We start from the raw sequence: 19,000 nt of genomic DNA, 5'->3' as shown, positions 1-19,000 counted from the left end.
ATCACAACAATATCGAAATTTCATACAGCCGTTATGTTAATATCGTCCATGAAACCTCAAAAGTAGTTCACTGCTTAATCAACTATACTCATTTAGTACTTCGAATTTTTGTAGCTGTTTTATTTATTCTGATCGAGTTTCTTTTTATTGAAAAAAATTTTTATCCTATTGATTTGAGATTTACTTCTGATTTAAAATATGTCACGAAAAGAAATCCTTTCTTCGACATTGGCGCAAAAATAACAAATTTGGAAGCAATAAGGTAAAATACCCAGTACTTGAGCACTACTGAAAATAGAAGCAGTACTCGAATGAATTTATATGTTGAATTATGTCAAAATTTTAGCTTTACAGATATAAAATTTTCGTATTGCAATTTTTTTTTGAAAATTTAGGAAGAAATATCAATAAATATCTTTCCATTTCATACTGAAATAATTATGATTTCAATGAATTGTGAACTACCATACAATTAATGACCGATTGATGCTTCTTTTCTCATAAAAATAATTCAAAGTGATCAAATAAATAACCACAAAAAAGTAAGTTGCATAAATGTTTTTTGTTAAAAAAAAAAATGCTGCCAGTACGTAAAATGGACTTTTTTAAACATAAAACATGTTTTACGAGTTCAAAAAATGATTTTTCAATATTAAATTCCATCGTCTAACTATATCTTCTAAATTTTTAAATTATACCCGATACTTGGACAAAATTACGTAAATATTCAAGTATGGGTCCTATGTTTTTTGACATGGCTCAGTAGTTGAACAGGTGCTATAATGTGATTCTAAAATATAAAAACAATCAATAAATTATTTTAATGTTTTTTTTTATTGATAAATGTTATAAATAACAGTTATTTAAATAGAAAACTCGATGAAAAAAGTTTTTGTCTAAACATATATAATTATGCATAATCATCTATAAATGATTAGATCCAAAAATCGGCCAGGTCTGATTTTATATAATTAGATATGTTTATACATGATCATATATGATTATATATAATCATGCATGAACGAATATAGTCATTTTTAGAATCTCATTTAGAATATCTGTAAATTATTAATTAAGTGATCTAATTAGTATTTATTGTTTTTATCAATATAAATGTCGGTTAAAATTAAATAATAAAAAAAATTTATTACCCGTTGACTGCTATTTTACTACGAGGTCACCCGTCCAATTAATGTCCCACGCCGATGCTGCTTAACATTGGTTATCGATGGATTGTAGAGTGATCCTCTAGTCTGTTCTATCCTTATAATTAAGGAAAATTTATGGCATTACTTAACTAAAATAATCAAATCGATACTTTATACTTTTAAATTGCTGCCGAAACCTTTGAACATTTTTTAAGTATTGGGGATTTAAGTTTGATTGATAGTTGACAGAATAAAAATTTAATAACTATGATATTAAAAAATTGTCATATTATTTAATATATATATATATATTTTATTGGAACTATATACATAATTAAATATTTATAGGTTTCATATCAATAAAGTCTGATCAGATCCAAATATATATAAACTTATGCACGACTATACATGAATTTATATTAGCCATATCTGATCAGATCTAATCATGTATAGACTTATATATGATTATATATGGGGTTATAACAGCTAGGTATGATTATATCTAATTATATATAGACTCATATATGATCAGATCTGATCACATATAGACTTATGTATGGTTATAAATGGGGTTATAACAGCTAGGTATGATTATATCTAATTATATATAGACTCATATATGATCAGATCTGATCATATATAGACTTATGTATGGTTATAAATGGAGTTATAACAGCTAAGCATGATCATATCTAATCATATATAGACTCATATATGATCAGACCTGATCATACATAGACTTACATATGGTTATATATGGGGTTATAACAGCCAGGTATGATCAGATCTAATTATGTATAGGCTTATATATAATCCCATGTATAATCTCATCATGTATAATTCTATATAATTATATATGATCTTATATATATGATCATATATAATCATATATAATTAGACAAAAACTTTTTTCATCGGAAAGTTAAATATTTTATAAAAATAAACTATTTACAACATTCTAACCTAATCGTTTATGGAATAGGTAACATAAACATTCCAAACGACAGCAAAGTTTAAAAACATCTAATAATTTTAGTGTTTTATATTCAATTAATCAAGTAAAATAAAAAAATAAAACAAAAAAGTGCAAGTAAAAATTTTTTTTCAAATCTATAATTCCATATTGTTCAATAAATTTATTTATTTTTATTCGTTGCGTTTGTCAAAATAAATAAATAAATTATTAATTTTTCTATTAACTAAAGTATTCTACAATTTAGTAACATTATATACTAGTCATTATTAAATTACGTATAATAAACTTTATGAAATTAAAAATTAAAAAAGTTTAATGAGTTTCTGTTGATTTTTGAACTGTATTCTGGCTCTCATACTTGTATCTTATACTGTATCTTATACTTGTTTAAGTATAAGTCTCAGAGTACTTAACTACTGTGGCATGTCTAAATAGATAGTTCAAGTACTACTGCTCTTTTAGAACATCTTAAAATCTTGCTAAAATTCGGCAATTTCATGTATTATTATTTTTTTTTTTTTTGACTTCCCGCTAAGAAAATCGATGATTTTCAAAAAAGTCGCGAAGTTATTGTATTCACTCCGATTTTCAAAAATCGAGTTTTAATCAGGTGTTGACGTTTTAAGGTCCTAGGAAGCTATCCTGACTATTTTCAGAATGATGTCCGTTGGTATGTATGGGTATGTGTATATGCGTGTGTGTGTGAATTCAAACGCTCTCTAACTTTTTAACTAATAAACCGATTTAGATGGTTAAGGTGGCAATCGAAAGAGCTTGTTGGCCATCAACTTTCATGAAAATTTTAGATCATTTGATCGAGTAGACTTGAAAATATTTGCGAATTATGAAAAAATACAATTATTTTTTTGTAGTTTTCTGTGTATTTCTCAGAAACGGCTTGAACAATCGACTTTAAAATCTACTCAGCTCTAGAAATTAATAAAACGCGTCGATCGCTGTCTCAACCATCGCAATCGGTTAATGCGTTCGAGAGACATCGTTGGAGGAAGAAATGGTGAAAAACGGGTTTGTCCAAATATCTTCGAAACGGCTGAACGGATCGATTTCAAATTTTGATCAGCTCTAGAATCCAAAAAAAGCACCAATTGCCACCCCAAACGTCAAAATCAGATAATTAGTGCAAAAGATATCAGCGCTGAAAAGTTAAAGAAATAACATAAAATGTTATTTTTCTTCGAATAAATCAAAATATAATAAACTCAAATGTGTCTGAAATCATACCATCTCTTTCTCTTTATAATATCTATTGATCATTATATAATGTCATAAAACTTGTTCTTTAGTTTAAATCATATTATCAGCAAAAAATTATAAAAACCCAGTTTTTAATATTTTTCTCGGATATTTCATGTGTTATTGCTCTGACCTAAGTCAAAACTCATTCAAATCTTGATTTTGATCACTGACATTGATTTCTGCTTCAATACATCTATTTCAGAGAACATAATCGGGGACAAAAATTTAAAACCCGCTTCTTCATTTATGATTTTTAACTTGTCAAACTTGAGCAAACACGTAAATTGTTAAAGATTTTCAAGCTTATAAAAATGTAATCGCAGGTAGTATCTTTTTCTAGCTCGGGCAGCTCAAAAATACATTCACAGTAATGTTTTCAAGCTCCTTAATCGATTCGGATCGATTTTTATATGGTTTCCTATTCAGAATTTCGATATTCAGCATAGATCCCAACATAGATTCTCGCATGGGTTTTTATGGAAATCCAATCCATTCCAAATCGATGTGTGAATCTAATATAGGTTTCCATGTTAATTTTTACGATGATTGCTCATGAGAGTTTGCAACATTTCAAAATCCATATGGAAATCATTTATGGATTAGAAATTAGGAAAATTAACAAAAAGCGTCATGTTGTTGATACCAATACCATAAAATGCGTATGTATTTTCGTAAAAATTCCTAAAGTACAATACCTTGGCACGATTCCTAATTCCATATTTTATTATAATTGTAATCCTGATACCCCCGATTCTATAGAAATAACATATAGCGACCCATATTCCTTCATGAATTTCTCACAAAGGTATTCATACATCCAAATTTCAATATGGAAATCTAATTACCCATAGCTTCCTATGTGGATTTCTTGTAAGGAAATTAAGATACACGTTGTTCCTATATATGGGGCATTCCACGCCAAATCGACCACTGTTGAATCCGACCCCTTTAGATTTTGCTGAAAATTTTTTCTCTTTTTCTACCTCATGAAAAACGTTTTTCACAATTTTTTCAAATTTTTTCACCCAACGGAAAAAAAGTTATAAATTTTTTAAAATAATGGCTTTTTTCATTTTAAATAGCTATAACTTTTTCAAAATTCGACTGATTGGGACGTTTTTTTTTTCAAAATTTTTATTTTTAAATGTACTTTTTGAAAAAAAAATACAAAAAATTTATTGCAACCTATCTTTATTGTTTTTTTTTTGTAGATTTTTAGAAATAATCAAAAATTTTTCGATGTTTACCATTTTTTATTTTTTATTTTTTTTTTATTTATATAAAACTTTGACATTTTCTGCAGATCCTCAAATTTTTTCAGAGTGATGTTTTTTCGATTTATGTTTTTTTTTTCCAATTAACAAAATAAGTTTTTTATAATTAGCCTAATTTATCATAACACCATGCTTAAAATTTTTGAGTGTGCTCAGAAAACTTTCAAATTTGAAAAAAAAATGAAAACAATTAATTTAAATGGTAATCCTCGAAATAATTTGAATTTTGTTCGAAAAATCATGTTTAAAAATAGAAGATCCTTCTGAATAATTTTTTTGTATTTTTTTCTTAAGACTACGTTTAAAAACGAAGAAAATGAGAAAAAAAAAAGATTTTGTTTGGTCCATTTTTAGACAGATGCTAGCAATTCAAAAATAAAATTCTTTTAACCATGAAACAAAGAGTGTAGAAGAAATTTTTTTGAATTGCCAGCACCTGTCCAAAAATGGACCAAACGAAAACTTTTTTATCCATTTTCTTCGTTTTTAAACGTAGTCTTAAGAAAAAAGTACAAAAAAATTATTCAGAAGGATCTTCTATTTTTAAACATGATTTTTCGAACAAAATTCAAATTATTTCGAGGATTACCATTTAAATTAATTGTTTTCATTTTTTTTTTCAAATTTGAAAGTTTTTTGAGCACACTCAAAAATTTTAAGCATGGTGTTATGAGAAATTAGGCTAATTATAAAAAACTTTTTTTTTTAATTGGAAAAAAAAAACATAAATCGAAAAAACATCACTCTGAAAAAATTTGAGGATCTGCAGAAAATGTCAAAGTTTTATATAAATAAAAAAAAAAGTAAAAAATCAAAAATGGTAAACATCGAAAAATTTTTGATTGTTTCTAAAAATCTACAAAAAAAAACAATGAAGATAGGTTGCAATAAATTTTTTGTATTTTTTTTTCAAAAAGTACATTTAAGGGGGATAGCCACGGTGAGGATCGAAAAAACAGGTGATTTTCGGGAATCTTTTTGACTGGAATAATAAAGGAATTTGGGGATCGGGTTTTTTTCGTTTTCCAAAGTATACATTGAAGATAATTCTCCTGAATTTTCATTAAAAAATATCATGTTGTTACAAAGTTATAAGCATTTTTGTGGAGCAACAAAAAAATTTCCCTCACCACGGTGTCATCTCTAACTCACAAACGGATTATCAGAAACAAAAAAACCAAACGGCGTTGTAATCTGTATGCATGTGGTTATCGTTGCACATAGGGGATTTTGAAAATTTGGATTTGAAAAAAAATGGCGACACATTAAAAATTTTTTCGCTATTTTTTCTTATTTTTTGGATTCAAAGAGCACTAAAAAATCTTAAGAATCAAAATTTTTAAAATCCCCTATGTGCAACGTTAGCTACTGAATAGACGAACACGGCGAAAAAAAAGTTGCAAATCGGTTCATATTTATGCAAATTACAGATGCCACCAGTTCAAAAAGAGTAGTTTCGAGAAAAATGCGTTTAAAGTTTTTAGTCGATGCAACGGTGAGTTGACGCGCTGTCACGAAAATGACTATAACTTGAAAAACATTCGGAATTTTTATATAAAACTTTAGATACATATTTTTGAACATATACACTTTGATTTAATAAAAAAAAAAAAAAAATTTTTTTTTTTGAAATTTCACAGTGGCTATCCCCCTTAAAAACAAAAATTTTGAAAAAAAAACGTCTCAATCACTCGGATTTTGAAAAAGTTATAGCTATTTAAAATGAAAAAAGCCATTTTTTTCAAAAATTTATAACTTTTTTTCGGTTGGGTGCAAAAATTTGAAGAAATTATGAGAAACGTTTTTGATGGGGTAGAAAAAGAGAAAAAATTTTCAGCCAAATCTAAAGGGGTCGGGTTCAAAGTGGTCGATTTGGCGTGGAATGCCCCATATATTCCTATGGGTTTCCGTGCGATTCCACATGGGTTTTGCTGATAGGGTCATAGTCCAATATATGATTAAATAATTATTAAATTTTAGAAATGTTCAGAGATATAATTAAGAATCGATTCTTATTGAAATTCTTAGTAACCGGTGATAGGACCATGAAAATATAAATAATATTTTCACTGACTTTGTCTGACGTTGTGAAACAGAAATCATTGAAGCGCAGATGAGCAAAGAAAATTGATAGTGGAAACGGGGTGAATTCACTATGAATTCGTGGTCGAAAATTAGTCGAGCATTCACAAACTTACCACCAGTTGCGGATGAAGTGAATATTTAGGTCGTGATCGCAGCCACGAAATTTCAATCATGAGACAGTTGCTTAGTTACTCTCCATTATTCACCGTCAACAGATAGCACGTGAATAAAACAAGCATACTATAACCGCAAAAATTCAGAGTTAAAAGTATAGTGTTAAAATCAACATAATGAGTGTGTCAGAAAGGGTCCATTAGTATTTGTGTTATTTTTTAACACAGTTTATGGGTGTTGGATTGTAACTCAAAATTTGTGTTTTAATTTCGACACCAAAGTTAGGTAAGATGAGGAGTCGATCAAAATATTCTTAACTGATAGTGGCCACTTTAAAATATTGATAATTTTCACATTTTAGTTTTGTACAATGAATATTTATTAAATACAATTCATGTGATTCTATATAATTATTCACAATTTAATATAATTTTTAAAAAATTTTACACGAAGAGAAAAAAATTAAAATTTTTTCAATTTTACTTGGGCAAAATTCCTTTGTTGGAATTGTAAACTTTACTGTGTCAACATGTGAATTGTACCTATGTCACATGATAAATTTTGCTTTGTTACATAGGAATTATTTCTATATTGACTATGTAAATTTTCCTATATCAACATTGGAAAAATAATTATGTAATATAGGACCAATTCCTATCTTAACATAGGAATTTTTCCTATGTTAACATGGGAAAAATTTCCATGTCAAAATTAAAAAAATTCCTGTATTACTATTGCTGGAATTCTTTTAATGACATAAAAAAATCTCTAATGTCAACCTGGGAAAATTTCCTATGTTAACATGGAAATTATTCTCATGTTAACAAAGTAGGAATCCCAATGTATGTAAAAATGAAAGATTTGTAGATTGATGTTTTTTTTTACGTACTCGTTTATATTAATCGAATTTATGAAACATTTTTGACATATCAACCGCGTAAGTTGGATTTTCGAGCAACATGCAGAGGGCGCAAACTCTACGATTTCTGGCAATCTATAGTTTCGTTAACTTTCCTCGAACTTGTATCGAAAAGTAACTTCTCTCTCTCTCTATCTATCTCTACATTCCTACAAGACTTAAAATATTATTGACTGTTCCTCTCTCAAATTCAATTTCCGCCGTTGATATGAGAAAAAATTTTGTTCGATACTTTATGCTCAAAGGTAGGAACCCTGACAAACTTGAAGTGCAGGCACGCATTTGAGGCTATGGATATATTATCATCAAGACCTCGTACTATATCTGGTCTTGATAAAAAAGCGCCCATAGCCTCAAACTTGTGACGTCACGTCAAGCCGTCAGAATCCCTACCGTTCTGCATACGTATCGAAAATAACTATTGTTCATTGGTAGGTGGTAGAAAAAAATTTTAATTCAATAACATAAAATTTTTTCGGAAACTTTGAAATTTTATTTTCGTAAATCTAAAAACCTTCACACATCCCTATTTTATTGCTTTAAGACCTAAATGATAAAAATGACCAAAATATTTGGTATTTTAGTGGTTTTTACTTCTTGTGGACTTTTCCCATGCAACATGGCAAATTTTCCTATGTTGATATGAAAATTTTTTCCCATGCCAACATGGATATTTTTACAATGGCAATATAGGAATATTTATTATGTTAACAAAGGAATTGTTTCCTTGTCAACATGGGAAAAATTCCCATATCAAAATAGAGGAAATTACTCCAGTAACATGGGAAAAATTCCTATACTGACATAGTAAAAATACCCATGTCAATAAAGGAATTTCAGCAATGTTAACAGAGAAATTTTTCCATGTCTGCATAGAAATTTTTCCAATGGCGATATGGAAGATATTCCTATAATATATAGGTAAAATTCCTATAAAATATGGTTGTATTCTCATTTTTCCCGAGTAAAATTTCCCATGTTGATAAAGCAAAATTTTCAAAATTTGCTATGTCAACAAGGGAATTTCTCCTAAGTCAAATTAGAAAAATTCCCAAGTTTTTCTCTCCATGTACGTTCATGAAACATCACGTAATTTAACCACATCACGTAATTTAACCAATACATAGATACATATACTAACTATTACCCGCCCGCTTTGCTGGGCATAACGTGATGTTGGATGACTCTTGACTTTTTTTTTTTATTATTGATATCGATATCTTAACATTTATCATTCAAACATCCGTAAGTATACTTATTCTTTTGCACTTTTTTATGTAAAGAAACTTGTATATTTGTTGACCTTGCCCCAGAATTTCCCGGTGTTTTCATGCTCAAAGAGTTCAAAAACGTTTATTTAAATATTTTTGACTTGACAATACTATGTAGTACATTAATTTTTTCAAGCTTAAAAACATAAATGTTTTATTGAATTTGGAAAATTCAAGATATCGAAAATAGTTAAAAAACAAGTTTTCTTGAAATTTTTATTCACGATTACGTTCAATAACTCAATGTCTTCATGTAAAAAACAGCGTAAGAGATTGAAATGATTTTCGACTCATATCATAGCGTTAATATTTGAAATATCCGAGAACGATGCTAAAAAACGGGACGGCTTCTATTCTACATAAATTGATTGCACAGATACAATATAACACAGAAACCGTTTACACATATCAAAATTGCACAGAAATCGTTTACACCGTTATGTTTTGCACAGATAATTTTATTGCACAGATACCGTTTACACAGACTTATAAGTATATACTTATTATTTTACCGATTGAAGTAGTATTGAATGTAAAAGTTGACCTTGATTACGGCAGATGGAAAAAAAATTCAAAATATTAAATATTAAAAAGTGTAGGAGTATCATTGTCAAAATTAATATATTGTGTAAATACATAATTTTAAATTGTGTACAAGAATTAAATGAATTAAAACAATATTATAAAATAGTTCAACAATTTATAATTGATATTTGTTATCATTAAATATTTTCGATAAAGAGTAAAAATTGTTTCTTACTGTCAATGTAGCATTTTCTTCAGTACGATGTTACGTTCCCGTAATATTTGATTGATTAAATAAATTAATTATTTTTATTAAATTAATTTTTTTTGCAATATAACGGAAATCGGTTACGATAAGAGAGTCGCCGTAGCTCGCGGGCAGTCAAAACAGATGACGATGCATGAGACTCGGGCCACGACGATTCTCTCACAGGGAACCTGAGATGCGGCGTCAACAATTTGTCAACTCTTTTGCTTTATTATATTTTTATAACGACAAAATAGTCAGTCCTTCGAGAGAGCTCATAGAGCTCGATCCTCTGCTCTCTATACAGTGAATAAACATAATTAATTCTAAATTAATTCAACCTTATTTTGGGGTGCCAATCGGCACCCCAATAGTTTCACCTACACTATGACCTATCCATTCACCTATCATAAATTATTTCGAGTTGGAAACGGCATCGAAAATAAATTAAATTGCGAAAATTAAATGAAATAATAATTTATCAAATAATCGACGACCAAGGCCCACCGGGGGTCTGTCGATACTCCAATAAGGCCAAACCTGAATAAAATTTAATAATTAAAAATTATTTTTATTTTTAATTAGTTTGGGGTAATTCCCAAAACGTAACAACGATATATTTTTTATTATCATAAAGTGAACTCAATTTGAAAATAAATTTAAGCCAACAATATTCATAAGTTATTCAGTAGCTACTAATAATATACCTCAAGGTGTATAATTATAAGTTAAATTGGTACATAATAATCATGGTTACCAATATATTGAATGCAAAAACTTAAGCTGATTCAATTTTTTGCCGTTACATAATTACAGCAAAATTAGTTAATGATCGTCGAGTTAGCCAACATCCAACAAAAAAAAATTTGGAAATCGATATCTCGATGAAATCGAACGTTACGAGAAATTGAAAAAAAGAAATGGTGCGTATTTCAAATCTCTATACATGGATATTTCCTTTTTTTTTGTTTCATTAACTTCCTAAACGTAATTAAAAAAAATCTGTCTATCGGTTGACCCTGCGGGCCAGCCCTAAGACTTCCCGCTGTTTTCGAGCTCCTTGAGCTCGAAAACTTTGACGTGAATTCATTTTCGATCTCTTCGAGCTCGAAAATACTTTTGTATGTCGTTCTTTTCGAAAAAAATAGTTTTTTACCATTTTTTCTCCAACGATATCTCTCAAACGAATAAACCGATTGAGACGGTTGAGGTGGCAATCGAAACGTTTTATCAAGTTCTAAAGCTGATCGAATTTTTAATTCGATTTATCGAGTCGTTTTTGAGATACACTAATGGAAAAAATTAAAGGATCAAAACAAAATTCTTAATTTTTAGGCGATTTTCAACAGGCTCTAGCTTTGATAGAAATGGTCGTACAAGAAATAAAAAAAAAGGAAATTGTAGCTCCAAGTGTTTACTTTTTGGATTAGAAATTCAAAATTTTTTTGCGTCAGCAGTTTTTGAGTAATCTTAGAAAAACCAGCAACAAAAAAATTTTCAAATGTTTTTAATTTTTTTTTTTTGTCTCCGGGCGTGGAAAAAATTATTTTTGCTTAACCACTATGAGGATCGGATATCTTCATTATTCAGCTTTAATTTCTTTTTTTATGGACCTTGATACGTCCATTTCTCGCCGAGATATCGGTCTTCAAATGGAAAAGGATCCTTTTGTCTTTGATTATCGATATCTCAGAAACCAATGATCGCACAGAAAGTTAATGGTGGGTTTTAAAAACTTGAATAAATCCCCTTCAACGGTTAGCTATTGTTTTTTTAAAAAAGAAATTTTTTCCTATCGTCACATGAATTTAAAAATGCAACAAAAAAAGGGCTTTTTGTGGTTTTTTGGAAAATCAAGCGCTGAAACGAAAATATTGTGGAAATCAATAATGTTGACTGTGCATTTTACAGTTCAATATGTCCACAAAAACCCTGCAGAGAGCCAGATTAATCCAACCAGCCGTTTTTTTGTTTCACGCCATCAAATTTTTCAAAAAATTGAATGATCACGTTTTTTGCTCTGAAAAGCTCATAATCTTTAACAAGATGAAAACAAACATTTTTTTGGAGCTTTGTCCACAATTTTATTGCGGACAGTGCTTAAATTTCCAAAAAAGAAAAAAGTTTTTTTTCGAAACAAAAATTTCAAAAAAAAAATTTCCAAAAAAAGTTTTTTTTGGAATAACTATAGAAAATTTACAAAACCAACACCCAATAATTTTTAACACGTTTACGTCGCTGCATTCTGTGATTTTACTGATCTCTCAGACATTAAATTCAAAAAAATTTTTTTTTTTTTTTTAATTTTTGTTTTCTGAGATATCGATAATCAAAGACATAAGGATCCTTTTCCATTTGAAGAACGATATCTCGGCGAGAAGTGAACGTATCAAGGTCCATAAAAAAAAAATTAAAGCTGAATAATGAAGGTATCTGATCCTCATAGTGGTTAAGCAAAAATAATTTTTTCCACGCCCGGAGACCAAAAAAAAAAAATTTTTTAAATTTGAAAATTTTTTTGTTGCTGGTTTTTCTAAGATTACTCAAAAACTGCTGACGCAAAAAATTTTGAAGTTCTAATCCAAAAAGTAGACACTTGGAGCTACAATTTCCTTTTTTTTTATTTCTTGTACGACCATTTCTATCAAAGTTAGAGCCTGTTGAAAATCGCCTAAAAATTTAGAATTTTTTTTTATCCTTTAATTTTTTCCATTAGTGTATTTCAAAAATAAAATTTGGAAAATCCAAAAGTGCACGCCTCGAACGCTCATGTTATGTTTTTTTTTTTAAAGTTGAATTTCGAATAAAATTGAATATCCCGCTCTTTTCCCATAGAAATTTCCATGGTAAATATACGGTAATATAAGTAAAAAAAAAAATAAATAAGGAGAACATTCCTAATGAAAAATGGCGGCAGTGTGTGTTTGTTTACATGTAAGATTGCCGGTTTTAACCGTAATGATTTATTTTTAAAAAAACGAGAAGGCCTACAGTAGTGATTTTCGAAAGGAACCTTCTTTGCTTATTTCTGAAAATTTTGAAAAAAAAATTAAGTAGTTTTGTCAAGTCGTTCTCGAGATATCCGTACCACGCCGTTTTTTTTAACCACAGACTAATGGACGTCCACGATAAATTTTTTTTAATGAACTTTTTTTTATATTAATACATATTAGACAAATTGAAAAAAGTATCAGGATTATTTATTAGTGTTTCAGCTTTATATTGATGTGCTTTTCATAATGTGTAAGAGCAATAGAAAAAAAATATATGCACTTTAATGAGTGGAAATCGTGTGACCTTGACAGGTCGGTTATAAAGCACAACCTCTCCGCTTCGCTTCCGAGGCGTGCAAAAATAAAAAATAAACTTTTTTTAATTCTTTCGACAACGATTTCTCTTGAACCAAAGAACCGATTTTGATGGTTGGGGTGGCATTCGACGCGGCTTATAAAGCTTTAGAGCTCAGTCCATTTTGGAATCAATCCATCAAGCACATTGAAAGCTATCCAAAAAAAACATTTTTAAAAAAATTTAGTTTTGGAATATCTCTGAACCAGCCCCATCGATCAAGCTTAATTTCTCACAGCTCCAAGATATTGACAAACCGCGTCGAATGACACCTTAAAGTTCAAAATCGGTTCATGCGTTCAAAAGATACAGGTATTTACATACGTACGTACGTACGTACATACATACACTCGGACATCATCTTGAAATTAGTCAGAATAGCTTTCTAGGACCTCAAAACGTCGACATCTGATGAAAATTCGATTTTCGTAAATCGGACCGAAACCAATAACTTCCCGAATTTTTGAAAATTTACAATTTTTTTAGCGGGAAGTTAAAAATAAATACTAGGACGTCAATTCTGATTTTATCAAATACTGAAATGGGCTGAAATGTACTTATGTTTATTCGTTTACCTACACCCGAATTTTCAAATTTTTTTTAATTTCAGTATGGAACTTCAAAAATTTTGGGAGTTGTATATTTCTGATAAAATTCAATGGATCTTAAAAATAAAAAAAAATACTGCCAATATTTGTAACCCTAAAATTTAGACGAGGATTTTTTTTTTATTATTTATTGATTTTTTACTTGTACCACTTATTGTGTTTTACAAAACTCTAATTTTTTCGACTCTAGTCCCTTTTACTTTTTACTGCTCTCACTTAATTTTCGCGTCTGTGGCCTGACTTGTGCTTATGACTGTAATGCATTATTACGAGGATGCTCTACTACCTCCCTCGTGCAATGGAGGTGCAGTGGCGTAGGAAAACCACAGAGAAAACCTAGCAAGTGCAGTTTCGGTTTGGGTGAAGCTCCAGTGGTCGATAAAGTTTCTAATTTACCGATCACTGGATCTTCATCCCGCGCCTAACGGTCAGAGACCTTCGTTCGAACCCGACGCATGGCTAAGGGGTCACCCAGCCAAGTAGTAATCATGCTCGATGCTACTTAACTTTGGTCATCACCCGAGCCACGCGCGTGCCGAACGGCAGGCTCAGCCGATTTTTTTTTTTTTTTTTTAATAGTTACTTCCCTCGCAGATTTGAATCACGGTGGGAACACCCTGGAAGTGTAATCATCGTGGATCCACTGTGGTTACACGGTGGGTTTGTTCCATTTCACCACCGGGTATACACAGTGTATCCACTGTGATTACGCGGTGTATCCACCGTGATTACGCGGTGGCTTGACCACTGTGTATACACGGTGTTCCCACTGTGATTACGCGGTGTATCCACCGTGATTCCACAGTGGCTTTGTGCTATTTCACCACCGTGATTCCACGGTGTATCCACCGCGTAATCACAGTGGAAACACCGTGTATACACGGTGGTCAAGCCACCATGTAATCACGGTGGATACACCGCGTAATCACAGTGGTAAAATGGAACAAACCCACCGTGTTTCCACCGTGATTCAAATCTGCGAGGGTTAGTATACGAGGTCCCGTATGAAAAAACCATATACTGTCGATAATATGTAAAAAAATATATGGTTAATAATTGAACATATATGGCGGCAAAATTATTAATATTGATTAATGTATGATTTATCATATATAATAATTTAGACGTTCAATATTATAATAATCCATATCATATAATAATATATGTGATTATATACATGTGATATTGTATCAAAAATTATATGTCAGCATTATATATTAATTTATAACGTAAAATATATGTTTCATCTTATAAATTAATTTATAATTTCAATATTATTATAATCCATATAATTTATAATATATGTAAATGTATACATATGATATTACATCTCAAATTATAATCTCGTTTTATATATAAACTTATAATTTCAATATTATAATAATTTCGATATAATTATACATAAATAATTTGAAAAATACACTCATACCAAAAATTAAAGGAACAAAAAAATTTTAGAAAGTTTTTAGTGATTTTTGCAAGACTGTTACTTCATGAAAAATAATCGTATCGAGATTTAAAAAAAAGCATTTCATAGCTTGAAATCTCTAGTTTTATGTTTGTGCAAATATATATATATATATATATATATATATATATATATATATATATATATATATATATATATATATATATATATATATGAACATATATCTATATAAAAAATCTCTAGTTTTGGTGCATTTTTTCAACATTTTTTAAAAGCTCCGGTTACTACGCAAACATGAGATATACCGAGAGACAGAAAATTTCTAAATTTTTAACTTCCCGCTAAGAAAATTGTAAATTTTCAAAAATTCGGGAAGTTATTGGTTTCGGTCCGATTTACGAAAATCGAATTTCCATCAGATGTCGACGTTTCGAGGTCCTAGGAAGCTATCCTGACTAATTTCACGATGATGTCCGAGTGTATGTATGTGTGTACGTACGTACGTACGTATATGTATGTATGTAAATATTCATGACTCTTGAACGGATGAACCGATTTTGATCGTTGAGGTGTCATTCGACGCGGCTTGTTAATGTCTTGAGGCCGTATGAATTTGAACTTAATCGGTAGGGTGCGTTCAGAGATATTTCAAAAATAAAATTTTTTCGAAAATGTTTTATTTGGATAACTTTTAATTTGCTCGATGGATTTATTCCAAAATCTAATCAGCTCTAAAACTCTATAAGCCGCGTCGAATGCCACCTCAACCATCAAAATCGGTTCATTCGTTCAAGAGAAACCGTTGACGAAAGAATTCAAAAAAAATTTTTTCCTTGGTTTTTTTGAAATTTCTCAAAAACGGCTGAATAAATCAATTTCAAAATTCGACCAGCTTTAGAACTTGATAAAACGCGTCGATTGCCACCTCAACCATCAAAATCGGTTAATTCGTTTGCGAGATATCGTGGAAGAAAGAAATGCTAAAAAATGGTTTTTTACAAAACAATGGCATACAAAAGTAATTGCGAGCTCGAAGAGCTCGAAAATATATTCACAATAATGTTTTCGAGCTCAGCGAGCTCGGAAACAGCGGGAAGTTTTGGGGCTGGCCCGCAGGGTCAACTGACAGACCGATTTTTTTTTTTGTTCCGATGAGTCCACGGACCGCGGAAAAATTCTTTCAACTAAACAAATGCATAGTTCGTTCAGCAAATTTATTCAGCTTCAATTTGGTCTTTTTTTAACCTCGTAGGACGATTTGTCGCAGAGATATCAGCCTTCAAACAGAAAATGATCCTTTTGGCTCTGATCATCGATATTTCAAGTATTAATGATCACACAGAAAGTTGAAGGGCGGCGATGAAAATTTGAATAAATTCCCTATAAGACACTGTCATCATTTAAAAAAAAAAAAAAAATTTTTTCTATTTTCAACATCCATCAAAAGAAAGTACAAAAAAATGACTTTTTTTGGTTTTTTAGTAAATCAACCGCTACTCTGCAAATATCGATAAAAAAAATAATGTTGCCAGGAAATTTTTTAGCTTAATGTACCCCCAAGACCCCTGTAAATTTTTAAATTGATCTATCAAACCGTTTTTTGGGAATCATCGATCAAAGTTTAGCTAATTAATTAAAGGAGCAAGTTTTGTTCCTTTAATTGTGTAATCATAATCAAAATGAAAAAAATTTTTTTTTTCTACTTTTCTCAAATTTTTGCGTTTTTTACTCAGCAAATGCAAGGAAATGACAAAAAAAATAAAAAATTTCCAAAAAATGTCAAAAAAAAAAATTTAGAACACTTAAAACAAGTTTCAATTTTTTTTTTTGACATTTTTTGGAAATTTTTTATTTTTTCTGTCATTTCCTTGCATTTGCTGAGTAAAAAACGCAAAAATTTGAGAAAAGTAGAAAAAAAAAAATTTTTTCATTTTGATTATGATTACACAATTAAAGGAACAAAACTTGCTCCTTTAATTAATTAGCTAAACTTTGATCGATGATTCCCAAAAAACGGTTTGATAGATCAATTTAAAAATTTACAGGGGTCTTAGGGGTACATTAAGCTAAAAAAGTCCCTGGCAACATTATTTTTTTTATCGATATTTGCAGAGTAGCGGTTGATTTACTAAAAAACCAAAAAAAGTCATTTTTTTGTACTTTCTTTTGATGGATGTTGAAAATAGAAAAATTTTTTTTTTTTTTTTTAAATGATGACAGTGTCTTAAAGGGAATTTATTCAAATTTTCATCGCCGCCCTTCAACTTTCTGTGTGATCATTAATACTTGAAATATCGATGATCAGAGCCAAAAGGATCATTTTCTGTTTGAAGGCTGATATCTCTGCGACAAATCGTCCTACGAGGTTAAAAAAAGACCAAATTGAAGCTGAATAAATTTGCTGAACGAACTATGCATTTGTTTAGTTGAAAGAATTTTTCCGCGGTCCGTGGACTTATCGGAACAAAAAAAAAATTTAGAAATTTTCTCTCTCTCGGTATTTCTCATGTTTGCGTAGTAACCGTAGCTTTTAAAAAATGTTGAAAAAATGCACCAAAACTAGAGATTTCAAGCTGTAAAATGCTTTTTTTAAAAATCTCGATACGATAAATTCTCACCAAGGTACAGCCTTCCAAAAATCACTAAAAAATTTATAAAATTTTTCTGCTCCTTTAATTTTTTGCATCAGTGTATATATTTACATACATTAATACAAATATATGTGAACATATATTTATATAATTATATATTTACATGTATAAATATTATACGTCAGTCATATAATTAAATCATATATCTTATAATATAACTTAAAGTATAGTAGTAATTTATAAGTTAGCATGTAAAAAAAAATATATTACCGATATATATGTTGCAAATTACAAAATCATATAATATTTCGGCAAAATTTTGTATATGGCTCCATATATGACTTCTTATAATTCCATATAATTTATCATATATTTTGAATTATACTGAAGCTCATATATTGCTTTTTCATATGGGTTATTAATAAAAATAAAATTCGAAAAGTTTTTAGTCTAAATCTGAATCCAAAAATCGTATAATTTGAATAAAAAAACAAATCCACTTGTTAAAATTCAATAAATCTACATGTGGATTTGAATAGAATTTATTAGATAGATTTCTTCAGAAATCGGACTATCGCAATGGGTCTCATGATCGAATTATCAAAGAATGTTGCCACCATATATCTTATTTTACCTTGTAGAGTCAAAAAATTCTATCCACTTAAAAGTTTATATATGCATGTATGTGTGTATGATTAGAGAGGTCCAAAAAAAACATTTGGTTTTTTTTCAAGTGCTATTGTCTCAAAAGCTTTTTTTAAGTATAATAAAAATTCCCTCCTAAGCGCAGTTTGATATCTCAATTCTTCAAGAAGCTCAATAAATTTATATTTTCCCGTTTAAATAACACGTAAAAAAAATTTTTTTACGTTTTTATCCGGTAAAACTACGAAAAAAATTTTTCTCTGAATTTTTCATCAATTAGTCTTGTAGAAAATTTAATTCTCTACAAAAAAGTACTAAAATAGTTTTTTCGTAATCCTAACAGGTAAAAAGTTATTGAGCTTTAAATTAAATATTCGCAATAAAAAAAAATTTAATAAGATATTAAATTCAGTATCTATCCACAAATACTAGCTTGCTCTTGATTTAAATTTTGAGATAATATTCGAATTCAATTCTAAAAATCACTATTATGTACTTTCCGTCGATGATATCATTTACTATACCTTATCTCGCCAATTGTAATAAGAAAAATTATTCATAAT

At 29.4% G+C, this 19,000-nt stretch overlaps 1 protein-coding gene and 1 long non-coding RNA gene across 2 annotated transcripts in view; one reads left to right on the top strand and one right to left on the bottom strand.

Annotated features, from left to right (window-relative positions):
* Positions 1–920: 920 nt before the first annotated feature.
* LOC130675170 (uncharacterized) lies at positions 921–10,494 on the bottom strand. The gene is made up of 3 exons (XR_008991229.1): positions 9,805–10,494; positions 1,152–1,263; positions 921–1,058 (listed from the first exon to the last, which is right to left on the bottom strand). It is a non-coding gene; the product is annotated as an uncharacterized LOC130675170 (long non-coding RNA).
* The window catches only part of LOC130675158 (uncharacterized), a 50,454-nt gene continuing 38,320 nt past the window's right edge, over positions 6,867–19,000 (top strand). The window contains exon 1 of the mRNA XM_057480690.1: positions 6,867–7,139. The gene's annotated coding sequence lies outside the window, so the exon portion shown is untranslated. The remainder of the gene's footprint in view (positions 7,140–19,000) is intronic.

The sequence above is a fragment of the Microplitis mediator genome, chromosome 9, assembly GCF_029852145.1.
Source record: "Microplitis mediator isolate UGA2020A chromosome 9, iyMicMedi2.1, whole genome shotgun sequence".
Lineage (NCBI taxonomy): Eukaryota > Metazoa > Arthropoda > Insecta > Hymenoptera > Braconidae > Microplitis > Microplitis mediator.
The sequence above is the reverse complement of the archived record's forward strand: the minus strand, read 5'-3'. Positions and strand labels throughout refer to the sequence as shown.